General features: G+C 39.0%; 1 protein-coding gene and 1 long non-coding RNA gene across 11 annotated transcripts in view; both read left to right on the top strand.

Moving 5' to 3' along the window:
• LOC134472286 (uncharacterized) overlaps nt 1-2712 on the top strand; it is a 111043-nt gene extending 108331 nt beyond the window's left edge. Inside the window, exon 2 of the long non-coding RNA XR_010042141.1 lies at nt 2369-2712. This is a non-coding gene — a long non-coding RNA (uncharacterized LOC134472286). The remainder of the gene's footprint in view (nt 1-2368) is intronic.
• Nucleotides 1-26222, top strand: part of Auts2 (activator of transcription and developmental regulator AUTS2) — a 1133580-nt gene that overhangs the window by 726743 nt on the left and 380615 nt on the right. The window lies entirely within an intron of this gene.

The raw sequence follows: 26222 nt of genomic DNA, 5'->3' as shown, positions 1-26222 counted from the left end.
GGAGAGTAGAATCTAAGAATATAAAACCAGGGATTTTGCTCGGCAGCATAAGCACTTGCCTGGCAAGTGTAAAATTATGAGTTTGATCTCCAGTATAGGGAAAAAAACCTGGAATGTAAACTAGTACAACCAATACAAAAAGTACAGAAATCAACATAGAGAGTCCTCAAAAACTAACAGTAGAAATTCCTCTTGATCCAGCTCTCCCTGTCCTGTGTCTATTCCCCAAAGAGTTTAAAGATGTCATACTACAGCGAAAACACATACTCATGTTTATAGTGGGAAAATTCATAATAGTTGAGCTCTGTAAATAGCTTAGATGAATTAATAAATAAAATGTGGTATATGTATGATGAAATATTATTCAGCCATAAAGAGTAATGAATCATGTCATTTTTCTGGAAAATGGATAAAATTTGAGATTATAATTATGCTAAGTAAAATAAGTCAGACATGGGACATTATTACATGATTTTTCATATATGACAAAACTAAAATATAAATAAGTCGAAAGCAAAATAAAAGGGAAATGGTAAAAACAAAAACATTATTTAGAAGTAGGGTAGGAGATCAGGGAAAGGAAAGAGGAAAGAATGTAAAGATGATCAAGAAGGGCTGGGGATGCAGCTCAGTGGCATAACACCTGCCTGGCAAGTGCAAGTTGCTTTTGATTCCTGGTTTGATTCCTGAGCACAAAGAAAAATGATCAAAGATGTATATGTACCAGTTCCTCAGTATGAACATGACTATTATGTTTTGCAATGAGACATTAATTTGAAAGAAGCATGATGGCTATAGGTACAGAGAAATGTGGATTCTGGGGAGGTAACAGCAAGCACACGGTACGAATGTGACTAATATCTCAGACATTCGTACACAGTGTGAATCAGTGTAGGAGAGCAGAGAACTAAATGGCAGGCTGGAAAAGGAAGGTTCGTAGTATGCTATGGAGGACCTTCACTGTCAGGCCGCCTTTATGTAGTCATCATGCTAAAGGCCATAGTCATTTGTGAACCCACTCAAGCTAGGACCAATGGTTTTTCTTTACATCGTTCTCTACTTCTGAGTCTCCACTTCTGTGGACTTACATATCCTTGTAACAATCTTTCCCTTCAGATTTGGTAGGCAAATGTCATGTAAAACAAAGAAGATGAGGGAATCCTTGGATACCGTGTGATGAATCCTGTGATTTTAAATTTAGTAATAAACACAAAGTTTAGGAGTGAGCCAACTTTTTTTGGATTTGTTGCCAGTTATGCACAGAGAAAGAGATGGTTGCCAGCCAACAGCTAGTGTCAGGGCTGTGAATTAGACTGGAAGGAAGAATGAACTGCACATCATAGCTCCTGGGCCAAGGCTTCTGAGATTTCTGCCAGCCCTCTTCTAGACAGCAGCTTGGTACCTCAGATGTCTTTCCTATCAGGAGGCAGATGGCACCTTAGGGGTTTCCTGTTTAGGCGTCTCAGCATTCAAAGCTGTTGTGATGTGTGGGCTGTGAAAATACCACACTTCAGGGAAGCTGAGTTTCTGCTGCTCAGACACTATTATTTTGAACATGCATCTGTTCCATCTTTGAGGCATTAATTTTTGTTAGGTGTGTCTCGGGCCTCTACTGTAATCTCAGCAGAGGATGAGTCCTGACTGTGGCAGAAACTGGGCTTCATTGAATGTGCTGAAGGATCTGTCTTACTGCATTCTATATCCTGCCTAATTCTCAGACCAGCCCTTTTCCCCCTTTGCTCTTGATGTAATTACTCCTTGGCTGTAAAAGGCAGTCATTTTAAGGAGTTCTCCTCCCTCTAAGTAGCAGGCCTTGACCTAAGGACCAACCTGGCTGTGTCAGTGGCTGGGAAGATCTGGGATATGACTGTTTAACTCTTTAACCAGAGCCTCTGTCCTTTCTAGAGACCTTCCAGTGTGCTATTAACCTATGCACATAGGCAGAGAAACCCAGGAGCACCTGGTAAAAATGCTAATGGCTTTTTCATTAGCGTACTTTATCACAGAATTCCAGCTGTTGATATCAGGAGGTGACAATGAAGCATCTCTTGGATAAGAAGAGCTTGAAGATCTACAGAGATCAGAAGTGAAAAGATGAATATAATTCAGCTATTCAGAAAGCTATTTGACTTCTGTGTTTAAGCCAATGACAACTATGGGTGCATCGAAAGTGTGCACATTCATTGTTACAAAGCCACTTTTTCCTTATCACCATTATCAAGCAGTGTTAATGAAGAAGCCAATTGTGCGTGACGCAGTGCCAGTCCCTGTACACCATTATGCATAAACACTTCCACAGTTAAATTGAGTATGGATATGTAAAGTGATTAACCAAGACCTGACAGTTAACACAATTCTTTAATTGCAGCAAGCATCTGAAGTAAATAAGTGACTAAATTTTAAGAAAGAACAGCTCCCCTGATCCAGAAAAAAGAAAAAGGAAAAGAAAGACTAGCCAGGCAAGGTGGCAAACATTACCCTGACACTGAGGAAGGCTGAGGTAGGAGTTTAAAGGTCCCTGGGGCAATTTTTCAAGGCTCTGTCTCAAAATAAAAAGGTCTGGGAATGTAGTTCAGTTGTAGAGTGCTCCTGTTTTTGAACCCAGTAGAGAAATAAATAAATAAACATGCAAACAAACAAAGTAACTGTGTTGAGAGTCCAAACTTGAGGGAACAAATAATGTACTAATCTTTCATGGAAAAAAAAATAGAACTTTCTTTCTAAAAAGATTTACAGTCTTTTATGCTAGAACATCAAATATGCATATTTTTCTTTTTTTGAAAAAGTGATTTGTTAACTATTAGGAATACCAAAAGTGTTAGTCATCTAAAAAAATAATAGCATTAAGCAATAAAGGAAAAGTATCCAAACTAAAATATAAAAGCCACCCATGTGGCTTATGCACCCAAACAGGTGTTTATTCTCATGGGGAGCCAGTATTAACATTTCTTTGTGTAGCCTTCTCATCCCTTTTTAAATAAACATGTAGACGTGTGTGTTAAATGAGTGTTCCGAAACTCATATAAATTGCCACATGTATTTTCTATAATTGGCTTTGCCCACATGTAGAGTCACTTTTCTCATTGCTGAGACGAAACACCCAACACCCCAAATTAAAGGAGGTAAGGTTTATTTCAGTCTCTAGTTTGTGGAGGTTTCAGTCAATAGACTGCTGGTTCCAAGGCAGGGTAGCATGGCAGATGGGCATCGCAGAAAAGAAACAGTCCATGGCAAGCAGACAGTGGGGCACCATTAATACTACCCAGAATTATGGCAAACCAACCAGTAACTGATTTAATAATCTCACACTCTAGAAGCAGCCACCTGTATAAAGCCCCACCTATGATGACATGAGGTTTTTAGGGGACATCTGGACACAAGCCATAACAGGTACTTAGGTATGTTTCCATAGCTTAAAATAAAAAATCCTCTTCCCTCAATTTGACCTTCTTCAGCAGTGGATATTTACTGCTTACTACTTTCAGTTTTCCAGCGTAGACTTACTGTTGTTGGATCTTCTGGCACTGTGAATAGCCATGATGAGTTCACTTTCAGGATCTTTTTATTGGGTGAAAATCATTCTTCCACCAAGTGCCCATTTTGCTCACAATATTTTCTTTTGTAGCAGCAGAGCTGTAAAGTTACTCAGCCCATGGGGCTGGGGATTTAGTTTAGCGGCATAAGCGCCTGCCTTACAAGCAGGCAGTCTCGAGTTCGATCCCTGGTACCCACTAAAAAAAAAAAAAAAAGCTACTCAGCCCTCTGATTTTTCAGGGGTGTTTGGCTCTAAGGCTGTAACTCTTAACTGTATTGGCTTCATAATAACTTTTTGTTAATGGGTAAAAATACGTATGACCCCTCAAGACAATGTATAATCAGTAAAACACATTCTTCTACACTGCTTTTCCTTTTACTGACTTATCTGTCTTATATCTTCTGTTTCAGCCTTGGTTTATTTTTAAGTTTGTAGCTTTTTTTTTTTTTCTCCTGACAGGGTAAACCGCTTTCATTGACTGTGGTGTTCACTACTGATTCAGAAATCCAGTCTTCGAAGATTTAAAACTCGGCAGACATGCACAGGGTGGACTTCTGCTTTTTCTGAAGTCTCCCTTCATCTCCAGGAACTGAATTTTTCATGCAGTAATTAAAATTTGTAGGTCAGGCCTCCCCTGGCACCATTTGCTGCTAATATGGGAAAGCAGTGATCAGATTCGCTTATGCTGCTCTTCCCTGAGCTGAGACTTAAAGGATGAAGGGTGACATTTTCCCCCATTTTGTAAATTAATGCCATTGATCTGCCTAACAAGAACAAAGTTAGGCTTCAAAATACCAAATGATAAAGAGATTAAGACTTTAAATGGCTTTCCAAAAGGCAACCTCTATTGTAAGGGTCCAAGCTGACTATTGAACTTTCAATTAGAATTTCTAATAGGCTATTGACTTAAATGGATAAAATGTTGCAAGTGATAGCTTTCAAAATGACAAAAATTGCTTCTTGCATGTTCTGGAATATTACTTTTATGTAGTGTATACTGTTCTGGAGGATGAATAATAATAAACCAGCCTCCCTCTGTCAAGTGCTGCATTTATGCTGTCATTTTCTTAAAGGTAAGTAAATGCATTTTGTAAAATTACATTTTGAAACACTTTCTTTTTTGTATGTCTGTTGGGCAAGGCTCTGTGAATTGTTCCCTGGCGTGGACATCCCTTCATTCTTCTACATTATACTAATATCCGTTTGAAAAAAAATTTTTTTTGGAGGTACTAGTGATTGAACCCAGGGTCTTACATGCGCTAGGCAAGATCTCTACCACTGAACTACACTCTTAGTCCAATATTCATGAAGCCATAGCCCATGTGATATGTTTCCCTGTGTGCACACACTTGTGTTTATGTATGCACGTTTACTTGCACAGTTGGGACATGAGTGGTGTGTGTCATGCTTACTGTCTGCCTCAGTTTACTGTTCTTATATCTATGATTCTCTTCTACAATAGGTTTCCAGTATAGTATGGCCCAATCTAAGCTTTGTTATAAAACACTAGCTCTAATACATTTTTAAATGCCAATTTTTCAAAGACCAGCTACCTCTTTTAGATAAAGGGTTAATATTATGCTTATGTTACAGTGCATTAAAAACTCTAATTAAAACAGCATTACATTCCCATCTGCCAATCTCCAGTAATCTTCTTTAATTGCAGTAATTAAACTATATTTACATGTTCAGAATACTTGTAATTTAGCAAATTGCACTCTCTGCTCTACATTTAATCAAACAACCAGTTCCAGTATATTTAGTGTGGAAAGAAGTAATTTCAATGTTTTGATTACTATAGCAGATTTGACAGAGTAAGTGCCCCTCTAGTAGAGGGCTTGAAAGGGAAGGCAAACATGAAATATAGTCATGGTTTTGATTGTCATGTGAATGCCTAATTACATGTTGGAGGATTAACTATTAAAGGGTATCACGGTCGCACTTGGTGTTTGGACACAGCCTATACTACAGATAGCATAGACTGTCATTTAGGGACATTTGACAAAGGGAGTAAAGCCATCTTTTTAAAGGTTAGGGATTATTGTAAAATATAGCAAAAAAGTTCCCTGAATTGTGTAGTTGCTGTTGTGTCTTCTACTTGTGATCCCAAAGTGTTCCAAAGCAAGATGTGTATTTGTCTTTTAAGTTAGAGGCCTGAAGAAATTCTGTGATAGGCTGAGGGGAAGGTTGACGGATGAAGTTGCCGCTTCAGCATTGTCTCTCCTCATTCTTGTACCTTCTTGTGTCCAGCATGGCTCTGGAGTGGTCCTCTGCTTCCTGGAACTTACCCATTAGTTAGGAGTCAGTCTAGCCTTTTTGTTCCTCTTAAGTTTTGTTTTACCACTTCCCTCTTCCAGGCTGTTCCAGCTAACCCATCTCTTTAATATCATCTCTCTCTTAGTTTCCACATTTCAAAAACAGATATAGTGCTGTGAAATTAAATATTTTAATCATTTTAAAGCTCTTTTATAAATACTTACTATTATCTAGTTGTAATAGTGTAGAAGTTTGTTTCTTCCTCTATATAAATTTGACAGGGGAACTGGGTATGGTGGCACACACCTGTAATCCCAGCACTTGGGAGGCTGAGACAGGAGGATTGCTGTGAGTACAAGGTTAGTCTGGCCTATATAGCAAGTTGAAGGCCAACCTGAACTATGTAGCAAGACCCTATGTAAAAAAATAAAAAATAAAACTGAAATAAAATTTAAAAATTGACAAGGATACTAGGTATTGTCATCAAATTTCTATTTTTCAAAATAACATATCACTTTACTCACTGCAGTAATTAGAGTATGATTTTTCTTTTCTAACAGCCTCTTAAATATTCCTTAGAATTTGTATCTTGATTTCTGGGCCACCTATTGTATTAATAAAAACTATGCATTAGGAAAGTGAAGAGATACTATAGCAATACTATTGAATACTACTGTTAAATCTTGCTTCTTGTCCCTGTGAAAAGAACAAAGCTACTAAATTGTTAAAAATTATATATGGGATTAAGGACTATACGGTTTTTTTTTTTAATAGTTTGGTTAGTAACTTGTGTGATGCTAAATAAAATGTTTCGCTGTCTTCAGGTCACATTGTTGCAGGTAAGACAGGAAATGGGCTTGGCTTGGTTTTGGGTTTAAGAAAAAGTCAATATGAGAAATATTAGCACAGAATAAATATTGGGCTTTATATTGTGGCAAGAAAACCATTCAGTTGAAACTCAAACATTTTGTGTTACGGTAGTGAGAATTTAAATTCTGGGGAAAAAAATCTTGATACTTCCACTTGCTGTAGGAATTCTGATTGATTTATGATGTCTGGGTTTAAAATATGTATGCATAGTATGCAATTATAAACCTGATATGAAGCTGTTCAAAGAAAAAATGCTACTGATTTACTACACTAAAACAGTTTGAGAGTACTAGAGAAAGTATGAAAGAGAAAACAGATGTAATCTGAAGTAGAGGGCAAAATGAGGCTGGATTGAAATTCTAGTTCTATCACTTAGCTTTTCAGTTCTGCATTACCTGAGCTTCGATGTCTTTCAGCAAACAGAAATAATAATAAGCACATTAGTTATCATGATACTGGGTTTTCCCTCTCATTACCTAAAACCTGTACCCATGTATGGGTTATCACATGCACTACATGGTAACTTACAACCCTTGAAATGACAAATGATTCGCACACAAATGCCAGTACAGAATACTTTTAAACAATGCAGTATAAACATCAAGAGAAATATATGAAAGAAGTGAGGTATACCTAGAGAATGTGATCTCAATAGATTTGTCCCAAACAGTATTATAACCATTAGTTTTATTTTCTTGCCATTATAATTTTTTTTCTGAAACTGTTAACGAAGGACGTAATTGAAGAATTTGTGTCTTATGCTTATTTCACCCTTTCTGATTAGAGGTGGTAATGAAAAGTAAAATGATTTTCCATCGCTCCTCAATCTAGAAGTCATGGGAAGCATGGGCCTTATGAAGCCTTCCTTCCCAGTGGCTGCATCTCCACTTCCTGGAGTTGGCCTAAGAAGGTGCATTCCGTTCTCATTCTTGATCAGAAGTTCAAGAGTTGAGGTTGTCATCCTTGGTGTGTTAGAATATATGAATCTTTATCTTCTTGAAAACATTTTACCTTGGGGTAAACAAAGAAGAGTCTGAAGAGACAGTTTCCTCCCAAAGTCAGAAGTTTTGACATTTATATTTCTGCTAACTTCACTTGTAATTTTACAGTCTGCAGGATCTTGGTGCCTGCCAAAGGGAGTATGAACTCTTTTTTTTCAAAAAAGCTTTTTTGTTGTAATGTTGGAAAAGGTTCTGAGCTACAGACACATTCTTTAATAGTGTTCTTTAAATGTGGCCTTAGGATGTACACTGTATGAAACTCAAAACTGTCCTCTGAACTTGCCCTTCTAAGACAGCTTTATAAAGGTTCCTCCTAATAACGATGATTTCCTTTTTTCCCATGTTTACTCGTACCATATAATGCTGACTGTATAACAAATTTATTGTATAATAAGGAACTCTGATTTATTAGCTCTTCATTATTCTTGTTTATCAACTTTCTGATAAATGCTACCACCCTTGGCAGAGATGTGGTTTCAGTCAGGTGATATCATTGCTTTTTAATGAACTCTTCCTCCTCAAGTAACAACATTACATGTGAAATTCCTTATTCTGCATTATTAATAGACCCTAGAATAAAAGACACTGAGAAGGTTGCATTGAAAATGGGGCAGAATTCATTACCAGTTCAATGCCCTGCTAGTTAGCAGCCTTTGATCTATCATATTTATCCTTCTAAAACAGTGAGAGAGCATGGGTGGGGTTGCTGTGCACTCTGGCTTATGTAGGCATTTTGTGAATGCTGCCTTACTTAGTTAATGCCCAGCCTGACTACTGGCATTTAACACAGTGACAACTTTCTCAGAGGGGGCATGAAAAAAAATGAGACATTTTACAACCTGAGAAGTTAAGCGCTGAGATAGTTAGGGCCCAGCTCTCATTAGCTGAATGGTAGATTTTTCTAATTAGTTCTTTCTAGTGCAATTAGCACGAAAGATTCTAATCACCTCATGTGAAACCAATCTAATGCTTGGAAAAGAATGCCCTTGGCTTCTCTTTCAGATTGGATTGTTGGGTTTTTGTGTGCCTCCTTATAGAATCTGTTAGCTAGTGTTTATTTAAATCATGAACACAGACCTATAGAAAGGGCAAGAAATGGACAGTTTCTTAAGTATAGCTCAACAAAGTACTTAGAAATATTCATTAATTAGCAGTTACTAGTGTATCACCTGAACTAGAAAGCCTGTTTTCCTTGGGAAGCTTTGGCCTGGAAGGGCAGCATATCGGCATGGCTATGCCTCCTGAGGACAGGAAACATACTGAACATTGGGTACAAAATGCACTTTTGGTGGTGGCTCGGGGGCTTGATTTCTTAGCCTCCTGCGGTGCCCAGATACTCCATCAGTTTTTGCTTATTTGTGCATCCAGCACTTTGTCTCTCCTTCTGACTCTGCCTTGGAGTCATTGCGAATGCTACATTTATGCTTGAACTGTCCTCAGATTTTTAGTGCCCATCCATCACTTTCATTTCTTAATTGAGCCAACTCAGGCTTTCTCAGTTAATAATGTTCATTTTTAAGTGGAAGGAAAACTAATACAGGGTCTGGTCCTGTAGCACATTAAATGTTTCCCCGTTGTGGGGAAGTGACTTGCTTACAAGAAAACATCAGAAAATGTTAAGTATGTGTGCATTTATTGTCAACTAGTAGAAAAAAATAAGCATCCTTGTTTGCTAGGCTCTAAGGCTCAGAACGATTTAGGTGTCTTTGTCTGTACCATCTCTACCTGGTAGAACTTCCTGGGATAAGGAAGGATCTTTGAGTTGTCCGGTGCAATGAATACTGGTGCATATGGCTGTTCAGCACTTGAAATGTGACTAGACTAAGAAACCAAATTTCTAAATTTTATTTTTCAAGTGTTACGAGTTCAAGATTTGTGCTATCTATAGAGCTTTCTGTATTCCATCATCCTAGTGTTTTGCTCTAAGGCTGAAGAAGATTTTGCACTTTTACAAAAACAAAAATACTGACTTGCTTTTAAAAAGAGAAGTCGGGAGAATCAACTCGTGTAGGGAACCTTCAAAACCTCAAACATAAAATGATACTGAACAACTCTCCAAAGAGCTAAGTGAAGTTTATGCAAATGTTTCTACAAACTCCTTGTGATGTTTTAGTTATAGTTAATTGAACAAAAAATGGGATATTTAACCATCTTTATCAATGATGATTTAACGAGTGTCTTAACTTTGTTCATGGTCATTAGTTACACTCTTTTAGAACTCTTGTGTACTGTACATGCTGAAAGGGTAAAATTAGCAGCTGTGTTATGGCCAGTTCTCTCTATCATAGTTGGGAGGCTCATCCTGCTCTGTTCAACCTGAAAATTTATACTATTTAAGGAGAATAAGAGGAACACTAAGGTTGTATATTTCACACATTCATTTATTCAGCAAACATTTATTGAAGGTCTACTATGACAGAGGGATAGTGGTAGTCTCTGTGAATATACAGATGGAAAGACATTCTGTTTTACTACCTGTAACTTTAAGAAACTGATACATAAATAGTTAAAAACAACACTATGTGATAGTGCTATGATGTACAAGGCATTTGGTGGAATGTAGAAGAAAAACTAAGTGGTGGTTTTGCTAAGCTGCCATGTGTAAGGATCTGGAATTATGGTATAGTTCGGATCAGATATGTACAGCTGCAGTGTGCATTTGGAGAACTACCTTTAAGGAAGGAATGCTTTTATTAGGTATATAATTATCAGTCCAGTAGATGAAAATGAGAGGGCAGCCCCCATGATGTCCTAGAAGGCCATGTGTGGTGTGGGTGTTACATAGCATTGGAATTGTATGCTAAGTTGGAGAAATGTAACGGGACCAAGGTTACAGTGCAGTAAGAGAGGAACCTATAGCACAAAATTCAGGGGGTACTCATTCCATGGGTCATGCAGGTTCAGGATCAGTATGGACATGACCCTGAGAATACTGCCTCCTATATTTGTGTGACTTTATCCTCACCCTAACCCTGAAACATGACTGGTTTTCATAGAGAAAATGGGCTTAAAAGGAAAGTACATGAGAATCTGAGCCAGGCCAATATGGTCAACATGGCAGATTAGAAACGCCTAATACATGTTTATAAGCTACAGTCAAAAAGACCTAGAGCAGAAGAAAAAAAAAAAAAAAGATATGAGAGAAAGAAGCTTAGTTGCTATGCTATTAAATTCTGGAATATTTTCCTATCACCTAATACTAGATTTTCCCTAATTTCTCAGATTTCTTGGACCCTGCTCTGTCGTTAGGGTAATGCCAATTCAAATTCAGCTCTTACTTAATGTAAGTCTCATATACTTGACTTTATCTTGAGAGAAAGCAGTGAGGCTAGAGTTTTGGAAAACAGTCTGACTCTAGATGGATCTGCCTTACTGGATGGTCTTACAGACTCAGAGAATTGCAGTCTTCTTGGCACTCTAAATTCAGTGACCTTCTTTTAAAAGATAATCAACATGACTTAGAATCTTTTGAGGATTAGGAGACATTTTACCAAGTTTATCAAGAATAAGCAAAGATGACATTTGGCTGGCAGTATGTTTCTCTCCCCAAAACCATTTGTTTTGGAATGATACTTTCTCATTTGACAAGTTTAGAATTACCAATACTGCCTGAAACTCCTTCCTTTACACAAACTCTGGGATGTTTTCAGGAGGGACTTTTTTTGAAGGCATCCAAGAATACAGTTAATTGGGAAAACATGCAAGAAAAGACATCTTGGCTCTCAAGGCGCCTCGTTGTACTCTTTCAGCATATGGTATTACTTGTCTCAGATAAGTAGACAGGTGGCTGTTTGCAAAGCAAGGTCTATTGTGCCTTTGACTCAGAAAAGTTTGGAAACAAAGCCCTCTGCACAATAAGCCTCTCAGTTTTTTCTGACATCTTCTGAGCTTGCCTATTTTTCATTAACTGCAGTCTGAAAGAATTTGTGGGAAGTGTATGGCTTCTACAAAAGTTTGCTGTATTATATCTTAAATTCACCCAACATTTTTCTGGGCTTTGAATAGTAAGATCTCACGGTTGGGTGACTCTTTGAAAGTAATCTAGTCCAGCTTCCATCTAGAAAATCTCCTACAGTGTCTCCTCAAAATGACCTTTTGGTATAACCTTCTATGACAAAGTGCCCCCTACCTCTTGTGTCCATGCATGTCTCTAACCTCAGTGATGTTCTTGAGTTAACTCATCTAAGCATTCTTTTCCCTAGAATGAATTTCTTTGATGATGTATCCTGCCTTCTAACTTTTATATGTGGCCTCCTAGAATCACCTTCTCCAGAGAAATTCCTGTTTATTTCCTGATTTATGTAGCTACTCACCACAGTCCCCTTTGTTCCTTCTTATGGAGATCAATTGCAGCTTCCCCATTTTGACCTCCTCAACCTCATGAGCTATGTCCTGTCCAAAACCTTCTATAGTAACATCTCCTTACCTGTGGTTTCACTTTCCACAGTTTTAGTTATCTGCAATCAGCTGTTGCAGATGGAAAAATCCCAGAGATAAGCAATTCATTTTTAATGTGCACATTGTTTTTAGTAGTGTGATGAAATTTTACATATTTTTTTCTGGCCCAAATGTTAATCATTTCTTTGTCCAGTATATCCAAGCTATATAGGCTGCCCACCCAATAGCCATTTTAGTTATTAGATAGCTTTTCATGGTATGGCAGTAACCTAAAGCTATGTCAAACGCCTATGACTTTTACCTCACTTCGTTACACCATAGTCATTGTATCATCTTATATCATCACAAAAAGAAAGGTCAGTATAATTTTTATCTTATTTTACTTTATTTTTGGTACTGGAAATCAAACTTGGGCCTTACACTTTCCAGGCAGGCACTGTGTGACTCACCTACATCCCAAGCCCACAATAAATATTGAGAGAGATCACATTCATATAATTTTTAATACAGTATGATATTATGATTATTCTGTTTTGTTACTTGAGTTATTGTTAATCTGTTACTGTACCTAATTTATAAATTATACTTTGTAATAGGTATACATGTACAGGAAAAAGCCATAGTATGCATCAAACTTTTGATGGTTTCAGACATCCATTAAAAATCCATAGCTGCATCAAAACTTTTGATGATTTCAGACATTCACTGGGTTCTTAGAACACATCCCTCATGGGTCAAGAGAACTTTATATTGTAAAAGACAGACTACATTTTTTCTAAGAATTATGAAATCTGCCTTTCAATAAAATCAGATCTGCATGTTGAGATCCTCTATATTTTCCCTTAATAGTTATCATGACGTGCATTACTTTCTAAGATGTTTTATGACTTCTTTCTAGCATCCAGTTTTCCTAGAAGTCTAATTATGTACAGTATTGGTTAGTTTTCTCATTGCTGGGACAGAATACCCAGTGCCCACAACGGAAAGGAGGAGAGGTTTAACTTGGCTTCTGTTCTTTAGAGGGGCAGTCCATAGTGGACTGGCTCCAATGCAGAAACATCATGGTGGAAGGGTATGGGGGAGTAGAGCACAGCTGAAGAGAGAAAGTGGAGATACAGCCTCCAAAGACATGGGCCCCGGGAGCCACCTCCCAACTGGGCCCCACTTCCTGCCACACATTCAGCTATGAGAAACAGTGGACTAATCAACTTGACTGAGTAAATGGATTAATTATCAAGTTGATAATTAAGCTGAACTGACACAAATACTCTACTCTTTTGGAGTCAAGATTTTCTTTCAGTATAGTGATAACCCATTGGTCAAATGCTATGTTGTTAGCTAAATGACACCTTCAGTAAATATCAGGATAGTGGAGGTCCCTGTGTCCTACTTCAGGGTAGTTTGTGATCTGCTTGGAAATCTACCATCTTTCCTTCGGCTGGCTGGCATCTTGATTTATTATCATGAAAGTAAACACTTTTCTTCTCTTCCACATTGTCCCCAGTGTGTGTCATCTCTTTTTTTCATGGATCTCTGTGCAAATGGAGTTGCTTTCCCAGAAATTATTTTCTAAGCATTTGTTCTATGGTTAGTAGTATGTTAGGAAGTAGAGCAACAATAGTAAACAATGGCAGTTTGTGATTTTTTAACATGATGCTTCCTGTTCTTCCTCCATATCCTTCGATCTCATCCTGTGAGCTTGGGTGTTATCCAGGAGATTATTTTTATCACTTCTGTAAAAACTTCTACTTATTGATAATTTGTAGATAGCTGAAGAGATTGTGGCACCACACAGGATCTTGACCACAAGAGTAACTTTTGTGCTGCTTTGATCTGAGGTTACAGGTCTGATTTCTGATTTCACTCTCTCTCAAAGGCTTTCAAGTATAGGCTACTGGGTTACACATACCACGCTTCTTATCTCTGTTGTGTCTGATTTCTTACTGGGAATGGATCAAAGATGGAGGTTACATTTTTTTTACTTTGTTCTTCTCTAAATTCAGTGTAAAATTCTCTTAATTGGGTCAGGGTCCATGGAAGCAAGACATTCCTGGTCTTTATGAGCTGTCCAGGGAAAGTCTGCATTGATTTGGCACTGTAAACTCAGTCTAGAAGTGTGAGTCACATGAGTTGGTACCATCGCCACACTTAACCATTCATCTTATTCTCAAAACCCTTTTGTTTTGTTAGGATGAAGCATTAGAGTGTGAGCAAGGCATCCAAATATACTCTAGTCCCATTGCCCTTAATGTCAGTGAGTACAGATGAGCAGGTTGGGGACTGTCAGTAGACAGGTACCCCAGAAAGACTGCATGCCTCCCGACCCTATGAACTTCATGAAGTGATCTCCTCCTATTCACCAAGAGTAACACCATCCCAATGCATATTTTCCTTCCCAGGATATTCTCTGGCTCCACATGTGTTAAGGATGGCTTCTTTCTCCATTTCCTCCTGTACAAAGTTTCACCTACTGCTCTTGCTAACTTGGCTTCTCCTGCCCTCAACAGTTCCCTAAACCTTACTTGGAGTGTCACTGCTCAATGACAACTTCATTTCCCTGACACCTTTCTGCCTGCCCTGCTCGATTCTAGGTCTGTGTGTGTTCCTTCACTTAGTCCTCCTGTAATACCAAAGCACACATCTGTGACACTGCATGCATTGTTCTAAAATAGCTTGCGTGTGTGTCTTTCCTCCATTAAACTATAATTTCCTTGAGGTTTGGCCCCATGATTTACCTGTCTTTGAGACCACAATGACAAGCCACATAATAGATGGCATTTAATAAATGTGGGCGTGTATGAATGAGTATTCCTACTGTGTGTCAGGATTGTTTTTCTTCTCTGAAATTCCTCTTGTCTCCTCACCTGGAACAGGAATAGATGAAATAATACAAACTGGGAAGCAGGAGAGAATCCTGGCCCCTGACACTGCTTCCCTGTCTTGAATGCCCGATAATAGAGATTTGTTTGCACAAGCTTGGATGCTCTTGCCCTCTGGTGTGCAGCTGAGATCTGCCCAGACTGGGGTTAGCCTTTCAGAAAAGTGTGATGTCGTGTCTTTTGCAGGGTTTTGTCTGTCCCACCAGGTCCCTTACCCCATGTCAAGGAGAGGCTGCTAGGGCACATCTCTGTCTACACTCTATGACATTGTCTTTTATTTATGCCTCTGGGAGCTGGCTCAGCCCAGTGGACCATACCCTGCAACCACTCTCTTCTCTGCTGGCTTCATCAGGTGAAAGTCAGCATCCTGTCAACAAATTACCCCCAGTTCTAAGCTTCCCTGAGTAGTGACTCGTAACCTCCTATTTAGGGAACGAAAATGAAAGCCTTAGAGGCTTTCAAAGATTTGCTCGCACTTACTTACCTTATAACATGCTACGGAGTGAAACTGAAGAATCCTCACTGAATCACTACCACAGGGTGTAAGTAGCTGTGACCGCATGTTTGGACCTAACAGAACTGAAAATAACTTTATAATACCATGTACAGCCAATAAATGTCAAAACAAGATTACAACTTCTGTCATTGCTAGGGATTTTTTTACCCATTTAAACAAAAACACTAAGCACAAGTATTACTTGTCAATTAAAAGTAAAATAAATTCACTAAAAATAAATACAGGAAAAAATGTTAAAAAGGTGACCTGATGTCCATCTTTTAAAAGTGCCTTCTTATCTGCTTGAGATAAACTCTTTATGATGTTTTTCTCCTGACCCTTTCCCCCCACCACTAGCAACTTCTCACAGCTGTGCTGTCAGGAAGTTGCTACTAAGGAACTCCAGTTAGGCAATAGTAAGCCAGTGAGATTTCAGCGAAGTATTTAGTGATCCCTTTCCTCTATTAAATAAGGCCAAACAAGTGAGGCATTTTGAGAACAAAATTAGTTCTCGGTTAAGAACTTGGTTCATCCCAAAGGTCAGAAACCATTCAAGGCATCTCATACTCCTCTCCTGTGATCCCTAAAACCCGCTATAAGGCAGATGCAACCACTATCATTCTCCGTTTCACAGATGAACCTACTGAGGCTCAGAGCAGTTTGGTTACCAAAGCAGGTCTCAAGCTTATCCCCAGGCAGTCGGACAAGGACCTCTGCTCCACAGATGCTCTTCTTACTGGCTTCACTTCCAGGGTTGTGACAGGGGAACTACGAGCAGCCTGTGGGCTTAGTGATTCTGTTGCCTGGTGCACAGCAAGACAGACCATAATCAGCACTTGAATAATAGAATTTTTATGAGTGATTAAAGTAAAAGCCAGGATTTAGAGATTGAGAGTTGATTGTTAAGGGATAAATGATATTTGGAACATCTTACTGGATTTGATTAAAGTGAAATTCAAAAACCATCACAAAGATGATTATTTAGCAGTGGTACTTTAAGGACTTTTTTGTGGCTTAAGTCATTGGCAATCCAAGCTTGAAATCTTGGTGCTCAAAACCAGAATGTAATTGATCCTGAGAAAATCAGAGGTTAGTGCCTTCCTTGGCAAGCTGCTTCTGAGCCTGGCTACATTGTAACATAATCATCCTTTGAAGACTGAGATCTTGTTTTATGTTTTCTTCCTCTCTGCAATGACTAATATCTTCCCTTGTACATAATAGATACTTTGAGAGTGAGGGGCAGACAGAAATCACTTTATATTGCTTTAGGAGCTCTGAATTCAAGAAAGTTGATTTATGGGTTTAAAAAATTGTATTATCAATGATTGATTAAGCAAGAAAATCTGTTTTTTTTTCTTTATATCCTAGATGTCAATACCCAGGTCCCAATCCGTGTGTCACACTGTGCCTCTGTAAACTAATGCTTTTGGGGAAGAGAAACCCAGCATGAAATAGTAGGCAGTGAGGCACAGAGCCAGACTAGATTGAGTGTCCTCGGTTGGCCACTGCCACAGATTAGACTGCAGGAGGCACTGGGTCAGGGTTTGTGTTTGGAAGGCACCTGCAGAGGTGAGCTCATGGCCAGTGCTATGGTCAATGCTATAGCCGCAGACCAGAGACGTAACATTATGAGTGGACTATGTGCAAAAGCTGGAATTCATGGTCAAATAGATGAGTTGGATGGTGTTAACTAGTAAACAAGTTTTATGGTCCTTTAAGAGACTGATTTTTAAAATTATGCAAGTTTAAACTGCATGTGGTGTTTTGTTATACATTATAAGTTATAAAAGTAAGACAATTTCTACAGGTAAGCAGTTTAACATACTCATCATTGTCCACGTTTACCTTTTTTTCTGTGGTAAGGTTCCTAAAACTCTGTCAGCAAATTGTTAATGGAAAATATTAACCATAGTCCTTTTGCTATACGTTAGATTCCTAGATTTATTTATCGCAATAATTACAGTTTGTACCATTTGACCCACATTTTCCATATCTTCCCCTTCTCTGCCCATTTAAACAAGCACTCTACTCTGTTTCTCATCAGATTCTTATGATACGATAAATAAAAAAGGTTACACAATATATTTTCTAATTTCATTTACCGTAATGTCCTTCAGATTCATCCAAGTTCTCACAAATGACAGAATCTCCTTCTTTTTTGAGACCATATCTACACCACATTCCCTTCACCCTTTCATCTACCAGTGGACACTGAGGTTGATTCCAGAGGATGGCCCTTGTGAACACAGTGATACAGATAGTTCTGTAAGATTAACTAGATTCATTCGTTTGGATGGATATCTAGTCATGGGATGGGGGAGCCACCTGGTAGTTCTATTTTTTAAAAAATTTTTAGGAATCTTCATGATGGTCACATCAGATTACATTTTTACAGTAGACATGAAGGTTTCCTTTTCTCCACACCCTCATCATATAAGAAATGCTGACCATTATTTCTAATAACCAGCATTTAATTGACTGTTTACTTTGTGTGAGGCATGATTCTAAACACTTTGTAAATATTTCATGCTTGTAACAATACATGTCTGAAGTACTTTTATTCTCATGTTATAGATTATGAAACAGGCAGGAAGAGTTTAAGGAGCTTGCCCAAATGATCACACTTAATAACTCATGAAGCTACTCCTGAGCTCATGCTCTTAGCCTCTGCAATATGATGTCAATTCTTGAATAGTGTTTGACTTGAACATCAGGTTTCTTCTGTTTCTGAGAACCTCATTTTAACAGTTCATTCTAGACCTACATTGACCACCTGCATTTATCAGCCTCTATCCGTCTGCAGATTTTCTTACCAGAATCTATCTGTGTAGCTTCCCTTCTTAGACTATCAAGCTCTCTAAGGGTGAAGAGTCAGTGTCAGTCATTTGTGGTCATTTCAAGCCATGTTCACAGGAAGTCTCTGGGAGCTTTATGGAGATACTTCTAGATACAGGGTATGCTGTCATCCTTTGGCCCATGACTGGTATCTCTGGCCTTTGAGTCAGCACTAACAAGCAGCGGCAAAGATCTCAGCCACATTCAACAATGTATCCTAGCTTGGGCATACAGAAGTAAACATGATGGACATTGCTATGATTTCTGGGGCTTAGTAACGTAAAGAAACAGTAAGATAAGTACAGGTGTGATAATTGCTTCTTTAAAAAAGTCAAAAAAAGAAACAGCAACCCAGAATCTGAGGTGGAAACTAACAGTGGGATGAATAGAACATACTTTAGATACGTAGATATGGCAAACTCCTTCTTAAGGAAGTGAATTCTGAACAAGAATGATTAAGGTGAGAAGAGTGCAAGGGAAGTGCCCTGTAGACAACAAAAGTAGCATGTGCAAAGACCTTGAGGTTGACAGGGCTTTAATTGTTTATTAGTGGAATTCAATGAAACTCATTGTGCTTAGACAGTTACCTCTTACACATTCCTGTCAAGCCATTATTTCCCAATATGTCTCCTACTGTGTTTCCAAATTGTTACAGCTTGTGTCTAGATGTCCCCCCCAAAACCTCAGGCAGTCATAGTTGGAGTTTTTCAGCGGTGTTAGATCTAGGGTATATGATTCTAGGGTTAAGGGTGCCTCACCTGGGTGTGAGTGCTACCTGCCCTAAAGGTGCGTAGCCTGGATAAAATATTAGGGACAGAACAGGGCTGCTGCCCTCCCTTGCTGCCTGCTGCCATGCCACCTGGCCTTGGAGCCAGCTGACTACAAACTGAAACCTCTACAAACTATAAGCTGCTATAAACCTTTCCTCTTTTGAGTATCAGGCATTTTGTCTCAGCAACCAGAAAATTAACTAGGACACAAGCCCATTTCCTAAAATGATACCCAATTTTCAAAGAGATATTGACCACTTATTGTGGAAACAGAACAGATCAGAGGCAGAAGCAATGCCGCCCTAGTGAGAGTTGTTCATTTATTTGTCCCCATTTGTGTCATAATCCTTGTGTGTATTAGGGGTCAGCAAAGTAGTATGTCAAATACCTTGTATTAAGTAGAGCTCTTTATTCACTGACACAAAGTATGAAAACAATTATATTTATTAAAGGGGATACTTCAGTTTACCAGAAATTCTTTTTCCTGAAATTTTGTAAATTCTGTGATTATGTATTCCCAAAGATTGTGATTTCAGTACACTCTTCTCAAGATTGCTTGCAAATATCACATAAAAGGAATGCATTTCTAGTCTGCAGGAGGGTGCTGAGCACTTTGGGATCAGGGACACATCAAAATATGCCAAGTTGTTTACATGTGGACACTGCCTACCTTGATCTGATCTTTCTCTTCCCCCGTGTTTCAGATTAGTCCCTTGAAAGCTCCCACTCCCCTACCATTCATAAAGGGTCCATAAATTATTTAAGAAACAGAAAACAGCTTTTATCCCATTGGATTTTTCCCCTCAGTCACATGAGTCTTTTCTCTGAGCACATACACATGGCCCATGTCAGGGGAGACGTAATGCCAGCATCTGGTGTTAATATCTACTGTTGACATTTTGGGAAAGAGAACATGAGCTATTAGGGAAGATGTTTGCTTGTACCTAATTAATGTCCTGTTGTATCCCCTCTTGTTGTCAGCTCTGCCTCACCATCCTGCCTTGGCATTTTCTTCTGCTGGCTAACTTTAAAAGTTAATTATTTCTCTGTTGAATGTTAAATGCCACCAGTTTTAATGCTGTTACTCAGTGTGAATTATTAGTTATCAAAAATCAAAACTATCTGTGCATTTATCAGCTCTTTACCTAAAGCCAGTGTGCTTGCTAATCATTCTTATAAAGTGTGATAGCATTTTGCTGATGTCTGGCAACATAGTCTCTCCAACAGATGCTAATTTCTGATTCCCTGCATTCCAGTCCTTGTCTATGTATGGAATAGATACCAAGTCCCAGTGCATCATATACTAGAAACAATTGCTGACAAGTCCAGGTCTTCCAAATTCATTCTGTTCAAATCTCTAATTATGGTTCACACGTACTTAGCAATCCTAGTAGGTATGGACAGCAATGAGGGATCTCTAATAGAATGATTCTCTACTAGTTCTATAAAACATATATTTTGGTGGGAAATCACAGCTCACAAGATTGGTTAACAAAAATAATAAAATGTTGAACTAACAAATATTGTTTTCTTTCTTAATTGTCTCAACAACCCTCTGAGATAAATACTTAGTGATGAACAGTTTGAAACTTTTAACAATTTATTGATCATCACATAGTTGGTTAGTGGTAGGCCAGGATGCCAAGCTGGCAGTCCAAGCAGGGCTGTACTAAGATAGTGATTGTGACACACAGGTGGCTCTAAGTACGCATGCTTTAAATGAGGTGAATCTCATTAGACACACTCAGAATAGGAAAGATCTACCTAATTTCCAAACTGTAGTGTAAACAGTCTTTTAATGAAACATCTCATTCACAATGTATCTTCTAATTGATAGGAATGAGTATATTTGACAAATATTGGGTTACAGAAAAACAGATGAAAACCAGTTTCATCTGTGGTTTTTTGCTTCTTTTTTTTTTTTTTTTTTTTTTTTTTTTTGTCTTTTTCCTTTTTATCAGTACCAGGGGTCGAACTCACAACTGCCTGCTTGCAAGGCAGGCGCTTATGCCGCTGAGCTAAATCCCCAGCTTTTTGCTTCCTTAATGTGGTTACTAGAACTTTATTTTTAAGCACTGTGGATCAAACACAGGGGCTTTACAGTGACCTACATCCCCAGTCTTTTTAAAGTTCTTCCTTTTGAGACAGGGTCTCAGTTGCCATGAGCCCAGGCTGGGCCCGAACTTCCCAACCTCCAGCCTCAGCCTCCTAGAGCGCTGGGATTATAAATCACTACACCTGGCCAGAAAAGTTTAAATTTCCTATACTGCTTGCCTTGTAGTTTTGTTAGAAAGTGCTGCTACAAAGTATACAGTGTACTTTCTGGCCTTATGAGTCTTGATCCTAAATTATCCAAGGGATAGGCAAAAATAACCGACTTCTCCCTCTCCTTTCTGGTCATTTCACTTCAGAAATCCAGGACAAAGTACACATTTTTACATCTGAGCTTCTACCAAGAATCTGTCTGCTTGCCCTACCAAATGTGGAGAGATAAAACACTGGTGTGTTATACATTAACAAGATCAAAAGGAGAGCTAATGACAGAAATGTGGCTGCTGTTAAAACGTCCTCCAGAGGATAATCTGGGCAGACTTTGTTCTTCTGAGGCCTGCAACCCCCTTAAATGTCTTCCAGAGAGTCTCTCAGTTGTGTTTCCTGAGGTTCACCTTAGCCTTCCCTTCCAGTCCCTGTCTGCTTCTTTCTGTTCACCCCTCTCTCCTGGTTGTGCCCTCTCTCTCTGGGTGTCCCTACAGCTGGGGTGGCTTCTACTAAGCAGTTCTCTGACACCGGGCAGGTCTTTTTCTCCCTGCCAGTGAGAGCAGAGCATATAATGGTGTTGCCCTCCACCGGGGATCTTTGAGAGGCTTTATGGCTCTAGCAGGCTTGCGGGAGCCAATCGCAGGCACTCGCAGCTGATATATGACACTAATATAGGGTTCACTTTTATTCTCAACCTAAAAAAAGATAGATTGTTCCAAGTTTAGACAGGCTGTAAAATCATGTGCTTCTGGAACCATGCTGCCTTCCCCCGGGACCACTCTAATTGCTTTACATCTGTACAAAGGTTCCTTGTAATCGGGCTTTCTGCCTTCATTTGTCTTCTTTTCAGCCTCTTAGTAAAGACCTTAATTGGTCTTAGTGGGGCTTTTTTCAGTTAGTGCAACTGTACCTTTAGGGCTGAACAAGTACCAGACACTACCTGCAGGGAGAAGTGAAGGGATGGGAAAGACATCAATACTCCTTTACCTTTAACAGTTTAATTAATGTGCTCAGAACAAGGAGCAGTTTGAAGAAATTTTTGCTCCTCCCGGGACCCTGTTATGGATCAGACATAATGGGGGTTGGATGGAATTTTCTAGATTTCTTTCTGCTTCAGTCTCTGTGAGCACTCATTAGCCTCATAATTGTCTCACAGTAAACTGCTGTATCAGGTTTCAGTCTGTCCTCTTTGGAGGATCAAGTTGCTTTACATCAATAGACTGAAGTACTGGATGCATGTGAAAGGAAGTAGCCTCTAATTTCTGTTTCTTAGCTACTAATTATTTAATAATACATTCTATTGCCTATTAAAATGTGGCATAACTTGCTTGTCAGCAAAACTAGATGGAACCTAATCATTTGAGGAAAAGGATAATTGGCACTTGTACAGATGGCTTTTATTGCAAGTCGAATTTGTTATTGCAGCTAGAATTCCTTGCCAGGTTTCTTGGTTCTGTTTGTGGGCTGGTCACTGTTGAAGGGGGAGGGAATTACTATATTACAGCCCAGGCGGGTAAATGTGGCATTATTGCAAATTCAGTGTGTACTCAGTTATAGATCATAAAGGCTTCTGCTGTGTAGTTACTTTTTTTCCTTCTCGTTTACCGCCCCCCAAACCCCTGGTTTTAAAGGACTCTAGTGAGTTTTGTACCACACTGAAAATTACCTTATGTGCTGGAAAATACATCAGTGGAGACTTTGTTTAAACAAAGGGCGTTTTTATGATGGATAGAAGTGGCCAAACCTTCTGGATTTCCATCTAGTAAAAATTTGTGTAGGAAAATTGGACCAGTCCCAGTTCCTTAGTAGAATTTCACGAAGGCTTTCCTTTTGCTTCAAAATGACCCCTTAAGGAATGTTGCATAAATTCCAGAAAATTGCCCCCAATGATTTCTGGGACAAATTAAAAAATGAAGGAGACACATTGTGTGTAGGGTAATTTGACGGCAAGATAGTTCACCGTGTAGAACAGAGGGGAGACCAAGTATGTAAGCTCTAAGTGGAATAGTTAGCCACCTTTGGTAACAAGAGGCAGAGCACTTTGGGAAGAAACATTCTGGTAGTGCCAAAGTAGGTGGGAACAGACTGCACCAGGGAAGAATGCTTCCTAGCCCCAGCTGTGTGTCCCCAAGCCTCACACTGTCATCCAGAGCTCCTGTGCCTTCTCAAAGCATTCAGATTGGGCTCCATTGCACATTTGCCAGTCTATTTTATATTCAGACATAAGGGGTCTTTTAAAACCCCTTATGGTCTGTCATCTAAGTTTTCTGGATTTTTTTGATGTCCCTTACTACTTCCATGTCATTATTCTTTTTTCTACCAGTAGAATTCTTTAGTTCTAATTGTACCAGAGTGACAGGTCTCCTCTTGGTTTGGTATTTCCCTTGGAAAGTGAATTCCTCTTCCTCTTGAAAAGAAAGACTTTCTTCATCCTTCCCTTTAAAGTTTCCAGAACATCAATGAAGACCTAGAATTACCAGTCAATCTAGGGCCTTTTCAGTTGTGAATGGGAATGTCGAGGCTTGATTCTTTAGAAAATCAGTATGAAGTAAGCTTGATGCACATAGCTCTGTTTCTTATGGGTTGAGCTTGCAAATTACTATGATTTAAAACCTGTAATAAGTATGTTAAAGGAGGGAGGGACCAAAGCCAATTCTGAGATTTGGTGTGTTATATGGAGGGTATGTGTTATATGTTGTCATTAAATTTTCTTGAGCAAAAGCTACTGGCAAGTGGCTTAAAAAGATGTGCATTGAAATTGGACCATGGAGCTATGCTGGTTTTAGAGCTGATTTGGAAAGTGTAAGTCCTGTAGAACAGTGATAGCATGGCAGCTGGCTAACATTGAAGGACGTAAAACAGGCTGCTGTGAGTGACACAGGTCTCTGTGTGGATAGGTGCACAAGTTCAGGAGGTGTTGGGCTCTGTTGATCTTTCCCTCATAGAGTTGACTCTTAGAGTTTGTAAGTCACAGATTCCATCATTTGGATTCTCTGGTCAGTTCTCATCCTGGTAACGCTTCTCTTGTTGATGTAGAAGAAAAGCCAACATTATAGGAAAGGATTTTTGACATTATGTCATTCTCCATTAAAAGAAGCACCACTAAAACCACCTCTACCTCTGAATCTCATGCCAGGCCCGCCTGTAACATTTACAGCAAGTGTACACATGGAGACCCACCATACTTCTCTCTTTTTCACTTTGGCTCTTTTCCGAGGAGCTTTGCTATACAAGAACAGGCACTCCATCCATACCTTATGTCCTTTCCACTCTAGCAAGCAGCTGCCTCATGGTTCACCTGAGGCCCTCGGTTGTATGCATCAAGAGCATGGTCTGTATTCAAGGAGATGGGGTCTTAGGTGAAAGCCTACTTGTGCAGGCCCTGGAGGATGCTTAAATCACCCCAGGAAGGAGAATGCCATAGTCCTAACATGCAGCACACTGCTCAAAAGTGAGGGGTTCAAGCTCTGCAAGTCAGTCTCTGTGATATCATGGGTGCTTGCCCCCGCAGCAGAAGGTGGGCCTATGAAAAGAACTTCCTTATGCCTGGGAATCAAGTCATGGCCTCCACCTTTCCATTTACACTTAATCTTCTTGTCTTACAAAACCAAAATAAAAGGGAAATATAGTAGATCCAAGTCTTATACAAAAAATGAAACAGATAAATTATGTTAATGTGTTAAGGTCTTTATGTTAATGTGTTAAGGATACAAGATATAAAGGCTTAATTTTCATATCTAGTACTGGGATATCAGCTGGGGTCTTGTGCAAAAGATGTTTTGTGACACATTTTGTATAAAAAGCTTGCTTTTTCCATTAGCATTAAAAGTATAACATACTGCTATCCAGATACAAGGATTATCTTATCATACAAGGACCATGTAAGGAAAATCATGACTGAGGGACCAAATTAGGAATGTTTTCAATTTCAGGAGTCTAGAGAACAAACAAAGCATTGTATTGATTTAGTTCAAACACAAGAATGTAGTTTGAAGCTTGCTAACATTTTAAAACACATCTTTGTTCTGCCTTTTTAAACAATGAGAATAATAGTATTTTTGTCAATAGTATTTTAATGCCCAAAGAGTTCTAGAACTGTCCTCCCAGATTCATATAGGTTTATGGGCTTCAAAAATAAGTGTAACCGGACCTGAATTCCATCGAAAAGCCAGTGTAATACATTTTTCTCTAGTGTTAATGTTACCCAGATTTTTAACAGTGAGAACTCTGGCTTTAGTATAGAATTGATAGTCCTTCAAGTATTTGAAGTTCCTTGCAGTTGTTTTGCCCAGCAGTGAAGAAGCTTATACTTTTACCGATCTTGACTTAAAAAACAAAAGTTCAATTATTCCATCATCTTCATGTGGTGAGCAGTGGCTAATGTTGCTTATTGTGTAAATGAGACACTTTACCCTCCAAAAGAAGAGGTTTCAGAAGCATGCTGATGTTGGTCGTGAGCAAGCGTCTTGCAATTGCTTCTTTCTGATCTGCCATTCCTATGAGCTCAATAAACACGAGCGTGGCCTTGGGTTTAGCTCAGCAGCATAATTGCCTGCTTTGCAAACGTGAGGTAGTGAGTTCAATCCCTGGTACAAATCAAAAACAAAAACAAAAAGCCATTCAAGAAACAAGAGTGTAGAATGCAGTTTCAGGCTTACTTTTCTCACTTACAAAATGACAACAATGCCTGTGTCTGTTTATCAGTATGTGGTGGGTAAACATCTGACCGGTACCTGGTCCACATTGGGCCAACATCCACTGCTTTGTTTACTCAACTGACTTAACATTGGGCCTAGGGACTGATTTTGACAAATTTTGAATTTTAGAAATGATTTTCCTCTTTCTTCTTCTTCTTGATTTCTTTTTCCTGGAACCCTTGCCAGTGAAATGAAAGAGATACCTGAACTCAGACATGTGACTTGC

Source organism: Cavia porcellus, unplaced genomic scaffold, assembly GCF_034190915.1.
Source record: "Cavia porcellus strain 051 isolate PalLab524CR breed Dunkin Hartley unplaced genomic scaffold, mCavPor4.1 scaffold_23, whole genome shotgun sequence".
In the NCBI taxonomy this organism is placed as follows: domain Eukaryota; kingdom Metazoa; phylum Chordata; class Mammalia; order Rodentia; family Caviidae; genus Cavia; species Cavia porcellus.
The sequence above is the reverse complement of the archived record's forward strand: the minus strand, read 5'-3'. Positions and strand labels throughout refer to the sequence as shown.